Raw genomic sequence first — 11,112 nt, 5'->3', positions numbered from 1 at the left:
GTTGGTCATAGCTTTTCTTCCAAGGAGCAAGTGTCTTTTAATTTCATGGCTGCAGTCACTATCCACAGTGATTTTGGAGCCCCCCCAAAAAATCTCTCACTGTTTCCATTGTTTCCCTGTCTATTTGCCATGAAGTGATGGGATGGATGCCATGATCTTAGTTTTCTGAATGTTGAGTTTTAAGCCAACTTTTTCACTCTCCTCTTTCACTTTCATCGAGAGGCTCTTTAGTTCTTCTTCGTTTTCTGCCATAAGGATGATATATATGTATATATATATATAATGTGTATATTTTGTGGCTACATATCCCCACATTTTTTACTGATGCATGATCAAAAATGTTGCAAGGCTGTTTGGGGACATGAGTTTCAGGGGCCTGTCCATGAATGTGTAGACATGGAGCTGGATATGGGTGTGGGATGGGAGATGGTGATGGCAGGTGAGGAAGGGCTGAGGTTGCCTTGAGTACAGAGCAACAGTTTTTTTTTCTGTGTTTAATATATTCACTAAAGACCTTTGAAGATGAGAATCCTTTTGTTATTTTCTGTTGGCAAGTCTGGAAGTTCAGAAGCCCAGGATTCTTTGTGTGTAATTTATGAGCAGCATTTGAAGATATTTCTAAACACAAGGGCATTTTGGAATATACTGAATTAGCATCACTAAGATGCTCTACCCCTAATGTAAATGTGAATGTTCCAGAGTTTTTGTTGCACAATTTCAATGTGCCATGGCCTGCCAGGTGCATGGGAGGCCTAGAACGCAGGCTGAGCCTTGGGCCCAGTCAGCTGCTGATCCCAAAGCCTGTGCCTGCAGAGGGTCACCTCGGGATGAGATGGTATGGAAAGAGTGGAGTGGATCACAGAAAGGGAGATGAAGGAGGATTGCATATTCATTTCTCTGGTTTTAGCATTTTACCTGGAATACAGCCTGATAAAAAATCTGGCTTTCAGGTAAAGGGAGTAGAAATGGTTTTAGCCTTTAGAAAGAACACATATAGGAATGTAAAAACATCAGAAGAAGGCAGAAATTTTCAGATGCTAAGTATTTCTCTTTTTCCAAGAACATTTGGGTTTTTCCCTTCTTAAAGTTCTGACCAAAATTAAAGGAGAGATGTTCCCCAAGTGTTCCTTTTAAATTGTCCCAGACCTTCAGAAAATGGTGAGAAAATGTAATCATATGATTAGGCAAAGGAGAGATGTCAGGGGAGAAGGTACTCAATAATTGCATTGATAGAGTGCTATGATTAAGAGTATATGTGGTGTGTTTAACTTTGAAAAGGAAGACACAGGAGGAAAGAGACTGGGTGAAAGAAATTAGTGTTTCTTATTAATTATGATGTCTTTAAATCATAACACATTTTATATTCCTTAACAAAGTGATTTTGCTCTATAAGGGATAACTCTAAGGATGCTAATTATATGTTACAGATGTTATTTTTATTGCTAAAATTTCCACTTATAAATCTTCCTCCTCATTTATTCATTCATTCAGAAATAGTCAATGAGAGTCTACCATGTACCTTGATCTACAGGCTAGGACTGTAGCAGTGAACACAACAGACAAGGTGTCTGCTCTCATGAAGCTGATATTCTAGTTGTGGAGGAGTTGGAAAATGAATAAATAGCTGTATTTCATGACATGTTACCTAAAGCTGCTGCTGCTGCTTCTGCTGCTGCTAAGTCGCTTCAGTCGTGTCTGACTCTGTGCGACCCATAGACGGCAGCCCACCAGGCTCCCCCGTCCCGGGATTCTCCAGGCAAGAACACTGGAGTAGGTTGCCATTTCCTTCTCCAATGCGTGAAAGTGAAAAGTGAAAGTGAAGTTGCTCAGTCATGTCCAACTCTTAGTGACCCCATGGACTGCAGCCTACCAGGCTCCTCCGTCCATGGGATTTTCCAGGCAAGAGTACTGGAGTGCATTGCCACTGCCTTCTCGGATACGTAAAGAGACAAACTAAATAATGTTAGATAGTGACAGGTGCATTACAGAGAAACAAGATAAGATGAAGTGAGAGATGACTAGAGGACTATTTTGGTTTGTATGTCCAGGGAAGACCTCTCTGAAAAGATGACATTTGAGCAGTGATCTAAAATGACAAGGAGGAGGACTTCCCTGGTGGCCCAGTGATTAAGACCCTGATGCAGGGGACATGGGTTTGATCCCTGGTTGGGGAAGTTCCACATATCATATTCCACATATCATCATTTTTTTTAAATTATAAGGAGGAGCTGATGGTGAAAAGATCAGAATGAAGAGCATCCTAGATAGAGAGAATGGATTGTTCAAAAGCCCCCAAGGTGGTAAAGAATTTGAGTTTGAGGAAGAGATGTATATACCTATGGCTGATTCATGTTGGAGGTTTGACAGAAAACAACAAAATTCTGTAAAGCAATTACCCTTCAATTAAAAATAAATTAATAAAAAAAAAAAAAGAAAGCCTAGATGACCGGAACTCAGTGGCAAACAGAAAAGTGGTTACAAGATGCAGGTGGATAGGTAGATAGAGCCTAGATCTTACAGGCACGGGAGATCAAAGGAAGCAATTTGGATTTTAGGTGAAATGGGAAGCCAATAGGAAGTTTCATGCAAGGCAGCGATTTTCTGTGTGGGCAATGAATTGTAGAGGGCAAGAATGAAAGCTCAGAGATCTTTAGGAGGCAGCTGAAGTAATTCAGGTGAACAGTGGTGCTAGGAACAGGATGGAAGCAGTGAGGAAGGGAAGAATACAGAGGATTAAAGGTATATATGGGAAGCAGAGTCAACAGAGCTTTCTGATTGTTTGCATATTGGACATGAAAGAAAGGAATCAAAGTTCTGTCTTCTATTATTGGCTTGGGCACAAATGGATGATGATGATATTTAGTGAGATAGGTCAGCTAGGAATGAGAAGTGTGGCATACTGTGTTGATTTCCTCCCCAATAACCATTCCTCTCTTCCTCCTTGCTAACAGAGCCCTGACTCTGTTGAGAATGACAAGATGTCCAGCTTCAAGTGATGAATCATGAGTGGTGTAATTCAATCGTAATAATCCCATTTTCTTTTGCTAGATATTCAATTCCCACATCTTTTTTGCAGCTAGGGGTGATTCGCTTCTGGCTAATGAGACCAAAGTGAAAGCCTTCTGGGAATAGATATGGCTATTTGAACACCATCACAATGCCTGGAGTCACAGCAGACTTCTAGTGAGTACAAGACAAAAGACTTGATGTTAAGGATGGTGAATTAGGAAAAAATACTGGGTCCTTGATGGTAGAATTGAGCAGTTGAGTTTGAGATGTCTGTTAGATATCTATATGAATGTAACTGTGCAATTCCTTGCCTTACACAAGGAATAAAGTTTTCTAGACATTTTTATCTTTTCATATTATTATAACACTAGAATACAGGAGAGGATAAATATGAAAGTGAATGAAGTTGCAGTGACCATGTGGGAGGTCAAATCAAAAGCCGACCATCAGTGAATTTGGAGATTGGGATTGATATATATATACTACTATGTACTCTTGCCTGGAAAATCCCATGGATGGAGGAGCCTGGTAGGTTCCAGTCCATGGGGTCTCTAAGAGTTGGACAGGACTGAGCTACTTCACTTTCACTTTTCACTTTCATGCATTGGAGAAGGAAATGGCAACCCACTCCAGTGTTCTTGCCTGGAGAATCCCAGGGACAGGGAAGCCTGGTGGGCTGCCATCTATGGGGTCGCACAGAGCCGGACATGACTGAAGCGACTTAGCAGCAGCAGCAGCAGCATGTATAAAATAGATAACTAATGAGAACCTACTGTATAGCATAGGGGCAGGGTAGAAAGAAGGTACAATCTGTTTGTAGGATATATATTAAGTTAACCTCAAAAATACATTCCAGATACTTCTCTGGTGGTCCGGTGGGTAAGCCTCCATGCTTGCAGTGCAGGGGGCATGGGTTTGATCTCTGGCCAGAGAAATAAGATCCCACATGCCCCACAGTGCGGCCAAAAAAAATTTTTTTAAGTGCATTCCAATATACAGTTGGTGAAGACAAATACTGATTCCACTTGTCTGAGGTACCTAGACTAGTTAAATTCATAAAGTCAGAAAGTACATTGGTAGATGCCAGGGGCTGGGATGGGGTGTGGTGGGGATGGGGAATGGGGATTTAGTGTTTAAGGGGGACAGTTTCAGCTTAGGAAAGTGAAAAATTTGGGAGATGGATGATGGTGAGAGTTGCAGAACAATGTGAATGTACTTAGTGCCACTGAACTGTACAGTTAAATATGATTAAAATAGTATTTTTATTTGTGACTTTTATCACAATAAAACAAATTTTTAAAAACACTGACCATCAATATAGAAAATTCCCTCTTTTAGCACTGATGGTTAGCAAGGTAGAAGCTGCTAAAACAGGAAAGCTGGGATGATGAAAAAAGCTCAGTTTGAGGAGCAGTGAGGTTCCTGCATTTCCCAGTACTTTCTGTCACATTGGTGGAGAAACGTTGCCCTAGATTAGATCACATATTACTATTAAGATACTTTCTTACTTCTACATCACAGTTTTCATGTATATCTTTCTTCTCTCTTCTGAATATAACAAATAGCCTCACAAAAATGTCCCCAGTCACTTAGCCAAGTAAAGAAAAGTAGGCCAAATGGAGCTTTTAGCACAATTTCTGGTTGCTGATACAAATCAGCATCTACAAACCCAATAGTACGTATTTCCATTACAGCTATCATCCAGACTAGATGTCTAGTTTTTTAGATTAAAAGTTTACCAACACACATATTTTTTTCCCTAAACATTTTACTGCATGCTGGATGGTTTGGACTACATCTAGAGAAAAGAAAAGTCAATTTTTTATTTTTTTGCCAGTGGCCCATCAAAAAATAGCTATCGATTTTGTTTGTGTGTGTGTGGACAAGCAACCAAGTCTGCAAAATTGACTTCACAGGGTATCGTATATTCTGCCCATATTGTGAGTCTGTGTTCTCTTGAGGCTAATTGGCTCATCATATTCTGCTTTCGTGTCCCCTCGTTTATCACCGTGCTTGGGATTTTTACCTCTACACCTTTCATTTTGTTTTTCCATAATTTATTACAACCAACTCTTGTATTTTTTTTTCAACGGTTTTGAATCTGCATTAATTTTTGAGTCCCTGGAGGAACATTATGTTCCCAAACATTATGTTCTGCACTCTCACGCTCATATCACTTTGTGTAGTGCCAGACACCTCCTGGGATCTCAAGAAATGTTGTTTCTTTTTAAAAGATAGGAGATTACTCTGCGATGCCCATAAAATATCTTTCTCAGTTGAGTTGCTCTCACTGTTTATTTATCTCTAGTGGCTTAGGTAAAAATATTGGTTAATAGAAAGAACCCAAGTCTTTGGAGAAGCTTTGCTAATCTCTCCTCATCTCTGTAAAAGCAAGAGGTGGATATTGACCAGTTTTTACACGATTGTTGGAAAGAGATTACGAAAAGCGTTAGGAATAAGAAATTTTCGTTAAAAATATGAAATGTTAGGGAGATGACAGTATCATTCATACTGAGCAGACCTCAGCGCAAGTGAACCTCACTCCTTTGATAGATGCTTTTCATCGTTGTTACAAAGAATGGCTGTCCAGCAAGATTCCCTCTGCTTGTAGCCACTACTGCAGACTGTCAGAACCTCCTTCCAAATACTCAACACCCGCTTGTACCCACAGTATTTCCTCTTCCCTCAGCTTCTTAGTTTTATCTCAAACACTTCAATGTCTTCCTAAAAAGGCATATTTGAAACTACCTCTGAGTGCTTCTACGGTTGTTTGAGGGAGAGAAATAGGACCATGGACAGAGGTTAGCCTTCCAATTACTGGCGCAGCAGGAAAGCCAGCTCTCTTCCTGCCAAGTGTCCCTGGGAAAGGGTCTTTAAATGAATAGATTCTTCTTTATTCAGGGTTCACTTTCCCCTTCTATCACTTTCCTTTGGCATAACATAGTTTGTTCTGGAAACACTGGCTCCCTCCACCATCTCCATGCTTCTGGAAAATAATACTCACTCATTCTTGCAAACACATCTCATAACATATTTCAAAATGTTATCATTATAAAATATTTCAAACCAACAGAAAAACAGTGAACATAGTTGAACAAACACTTATGTATATAACACTCAACAAATCAAAATTTGCCTTATTTGCTTTAGGGTTTTTTGTTTTTTATAAAAAGTTTTATAAGTACAACTTTAAGCCAGATCCCATTCATTTCTCTATCTTTCTCCTTTCCTCTTTTCTCCAAAGTATCACTATCATGAAGTTTACTATGAATCATTCCTATGCATGTTTTGTAATTTTCTGTTATATGTATATATTCATAAACAAATACAGTATTGCTTTGTATTTGTAAAATGTCAAGGAATACTAATATCACTCTGTACATAACCTTTTGCAATGCTTTTTTAGTTATCATTATTTTTTAGATTTATTCATGTTGCCACCTGAGGAACTAACTCATTAATTATAACTGTTGTGCATTATTCCTTTGTTTTAATATACACAAGTTACTTATCCATCCTTCTGCATTACTGACATGTAGGTTATTTTGTTTGTTATTATTGTTGTTTGCTATGACAAACAATGCTGCAATTGATGTTCAAATACCAGCCTCCTGGTGTACAAACACCAAGTGAAAGTTTTTCTAGGCCAGGATTTTTCAACCTTGACATTATTGACATTTTGGACTGGATAATTCTATGTTGTGGAGTAGGACATTAAGCAGCTTCCCTTTTCTGCATGCATGCTCAGTCACTTTAGTCGTGTCTGACTCTTTGTGACCCTATGAACTGTAGCCCATCAGGCTCCTCTGTCCATGGGACTCTCCAGGCAACAATTCTAGAGTGGGTTGCCATGCCCTCCTTCAGGGGATCTTCCTGACCCAGGGATCGAACCTGTGTCTCCTGCACTGGCAGATGGGTTTTTTACCACTAGCGCCACCTGGGAAGCCCCAGCCTCCCTCTAACCACTAGTTACAAGTAGCACTCTGAGGTGTGACAACCAGAAATATCCTCAAACATCGGGAAATTGATCCTAGTTGAGAACACTAATCTAGGCAACGTACCTAAGAGGAATTGCTGGGTCTTAGGATTTCTACTAACCATCATTTTGGTTTCTAAGAATCTTGTTTCCCCATCATGCTAACTTTTGGTATTTTCAGAATTAAAATTTTTGCCTACTTACAGGTACTAAATAGTAACTTTTTATTATTTTATTTCATTTTCCCTTAGTTTCTAGTGAGACTTCACATCTTATATGTCTATTGACCGTTAGTTTTTCTTCTGTTAACTAGCCTATTTAACTCCTTTGCCAAATTTTCTCTCTAGGTGTTTCTTTTTCTTTTTGCTTTGTAGGAGTTCTTTATAATTTTTGAATACTAATACCTTGATTGTTTTATGTCTGGGAAAATATCTTTTCCTAGTCTAAGACTCTTTTCACTTTGCTAATAAATTCTTATTTTAATTCAGTAAAATGTACCAACTTTTTCCTTTATATTTTACGCTTTAATAAATTTTCTAACCCAAGGGTGTAAAGATAATCTCTTTTATTTTTCTATAGAAGTTTAAAAATTGACAATTCACATTTAGGTCTTTAAACCAACTTAAACTTCTTATGATATGAAATAGAAAATATGCATATAATTATTCCAACACATATTTCTTAAATAGTTCATCTTTTCACTGTTGGTTTATTATACCACCTCTGATTTTAAATTCAGGTATTTGGTAAGACAATCCCCCTGACTTATTCTTTTTCAAAATTGCCTTGGGTATTTTGGTTGGTTATCTGACCAAAGAATATTGTTTCTTTCTCCTTTCTAACTTGAACCTAAATTGTTTTCAGATGTCTCTGAGCCTTATCTTTATCTTATAGTACTCAGTTTAAGTCCACTAAAGTAATTTCATTCCATGGGCATTGGTTTGGCCATAAGTATATGCATCTCTAGCTAATGAGACCTATGTGAAATTGTACTATAGTGGAGATGGGATGGGGTAGGTAAGTTTTCTTCTTGCTTAAAAAGGTACATAAGAAAAAGATTTGCCCTTCCTATCTGTATATAGATTTGGAGGAAAATGTAGTGTCCGTTACTATGGCAGCTGTCTGGCCACTCTGAAGGGATAAGTATAACCCTGCACACTAAGAATGGCTAAGTAGACAGATGAAAAGCTTCCAGTTTCCCATGATGTCACTGTGGTGCTGAATTATCCAATACTGAAAACACTTACCAGTAGACATCCTGTGATGTGAAATAATAAACCTCTTAGTTTGTAAGCCACTTTGCTTTATGTTCTTTTCCTTGCAGCCAAAGGAATCCCCAAGTGCTATAATAACTTTGACCCCTAACTCTAACACATGAATTTTGTGATCATTGTTCTGTGCTATGTAAGCAGGTTGGGATTTTTTTAAATTGGGTTTGCACTGAAATTAAAAGTTAACTTTAGGAGAACTGACATCTTCATTATAATGAATATTGGAATTCATGAATATTGTATGTCTCCACTTATTTAAATCTTAACTTTTCCAACAAATCTTCCATACATAAATCCATATTTTGTTATAGTTATTCCTAAGCACTTTATTAGTATTAAGAATGGAGTCTTTCATTTAATATTGAATATTATATTGGATAAATATTGAGATGCTGCTGCTGCTGCTAAGTTTATTCTTTTCCCTTACTGTGTTGATAGAGATGTCATAGGTTAGTCTTGGAGATCTATGGTTGCTTGATCCAACTTCCTATCATGTGTCCTATATTCCTGCCCCATTATTCTTTCATGAAAGGCCTGCCACTAGGCTGCTGCTGCTAAGTCACTACAGTCGTGTCCGACTCTGTGCAATCCCATAGATGGAAGCCCACCAGGCTCCCCCGTCCCTGGGATTCTCCAGGCAAGAACACTGGAGTGGGTTGCCATTTCCTTCTCCAATGAGTGAAAGTGAAAAGTGAAAATGAAGTCGCTCAGTCATGTCCGACTCTTAGCGACCCCAAGGACTGCAGCCTACCAGGCTCCTCTGTCCATGGGATTTTCCAGGCAAGAGTACTGGAGTGGGATGCCATTGCCTTCTCCTGCCACTAGGCAGTGGTCAGCTTTTTTTAGCCTCTTTCATAAACTAATTTGTGAGTATGGGGGTGGGGTTCTCAGTGTAGTGCATAGCTTCAAGCAGTGAATCTGGTCTGGTTCTCACGCTCTTCCATCACCCCATGCATGTCACCTTCAGTCTCCCTTTCCTGTAGAAGATGCCCCTTTAGAGCATCTTCTGCATCCTTTAACACCTGGAGCCCAACAGGCACATCTTTAGTCCCATTCATTACTTTGCATGTCTGGTCCATAGAAAAAGTTTACACTTGGGGCCAACTGTGTCTTTAATTTTTCTCTTTTACATTTTAAAAAACACCACTTTATTTTTGGAGCTGAGCAAGTACCTCAAAGATTTGTGTGCAACAATGCTACTTTGACCAGGAATCATAATTCTAAATGTCTATTTTGAAAAGGATTACAGAACTAGCTTCTAAATCTGTTGATACTACATATAGTAATTATCAGCAAATACAATGCTACTCAGAATGTTCGCAGTATCTTTTAACTCCTCATGTTTTGTAAATGTTAAGAGTTGTGTCTGTGTTTGTCATGTGGGTTATGGAGAATGAAGGTAAATACTATTTTCTACACCTGAGAAAACTGGGCCTTTTACTTAATCGTGGCCAAGAATAACCACACATAACCACAAGGCAGAGTTCCTCCAGAGGCAGGGCTGTGCTTTGTTCATGCTGTATCTTGTACTAAATGACCCTTGATGCAAGGTTTTGAACTGAGAAAACCAAACTCTAGGCCCATGCCCAGCGCTATTCCACAGGATGTCCCCTGAATTGGGGTTCCCTGTAGCTCAGTTGGTAAAGAATCCACCTCCAATGCAGGAGACCCTGGTTCGATTCCTGGGTCAGGAAGATCCCCTGGAGAAGGGATAGGTTACCCATTCCAGTATTCTTGGGCTTCCCTTGTGGTTCAGCGGGTAAAGAATCTGCCTGCAATACGGGAGACCTGGGTTCGATCCCTGGGTTGGGAAGATCCCCTGGAGAAGGGAATGGCTACCCACTCCAGTATTCTGGCCTGGAGAATTCCACGGACTGTATAGTCCATGGGGTTGCAAAGAATCGGACACAACTGAGTGACTGTCACTTTCACTTTCCCCTGAATTAAGGATATCCATAGTGAGGTCCTCAAGATCCATGCAGAGCTATGACTTGAGGAAAAGAAAGAAAAGGAAGGCGAAAAATAAGAGCAGCAAGAGCTGATTTCAAACAAAGTGACTGAGAAGGAATTGTTAGTAGCATTTCATCTAGAAAGTGAATTTTGATTGAGCTTTATATTTTTTAATACTAACCCCCTTATATAAGCTAGCTTAGTATGTAAATATAATCAAAATAGCAGTCATTAAAATTGCAAAACTTATTTATTAAGATATGTAAAACAGCCAGCTGCAGCAGTAGTGACTAAGAAGTGTAAAAATAAATTATTTTGTTCAACAAATATTCATTGAGTTCCTACTATGTGCCAGCACTATATAGAAGTTGGAGTACAAAGATAAGCAACACAGGTCCTTGTGCAGCTACCCATCTATTTGGGCGAACTAATGGGCAAATAATCCAAATATGATGGAATAAGCTCCTTAAAAGAGTGTTAATTCAAAGAGATATTTTACACCCATGTTCAGAGCAGCATGATTCTTAATAGCCAAGAGGTGGAAGCAACACAAATATTCATCAACAGATGAATGAATAAACAAAATGTGGTCTACACATACAATGGAATATTATCCAGTCTTATAAAAGAAGGAAATTTCAGCACATGCTAAGCATGGATGAACCTTGAGGACATTATGCTAAGTGAAATAAGCCAGTCACATAAAGGAATATGCTATATGGTTCCACTTATATGAGGAATCTAGAAAAATCAAATTCATAAAAACAGAAAGTATAATAGAATGTTGGTTGCCCCAGCCTAGGGGGAAAGAGAAATGGGAATTGTTTGATGGGCATAGAGTTTTAGTTTCTACAAGATAGAAAAATTCCAGAGGGTATTTGCACCACAGTGTCACTATCGAACTGC

General features: G+C 38.9%; 1 protein-coding gene across 7 annotated transcripts in view; it reads left to right on the top strand.

The window, feature by feature from the left end:
- The window catches only part of MKLN1 (muskelin 1), a 396,990-nt gene that overhangs the window by 93,524 nt on the left and 292,354 nt on the right, over window positions 1-11,112 (top strand). For 3 of the 7 annotated variants that reach the window (XM_086395604.1, XM_086395600.1, XM_086395608.1), the window contains one exon: window positions 3,077-3,183. The exons of the other annotated variants lie outside the window; for them this stretch is intronic. The gene's annotated coding sequence lies outside the window, so the exon portion shown is untranslated. The remainder of the gene's footprint in view (window positions 1-3,076; window positions 3,184-11,112) is intronic. 7 annotated transcript variants of the gene reach the window in all.

This window comes from Bos grunniens, chromosome 4 (assembly GCF_055505025.1).
Source record: "Bos grunniens cultivar Pamir isolate PY7600 chromosome 4, Bosgru_T2T1.0, whole genome shotgun sequence".
Classification (NCBI taxonomy): Eukaryota; Metazoa; Chordata; class Mammalia; order Artiodactyla; family Bovidae; genus Bos; species Bos grunniens.
This window is presented reverse-complemented; position numbering and strand designations above follow the sequence as displayed.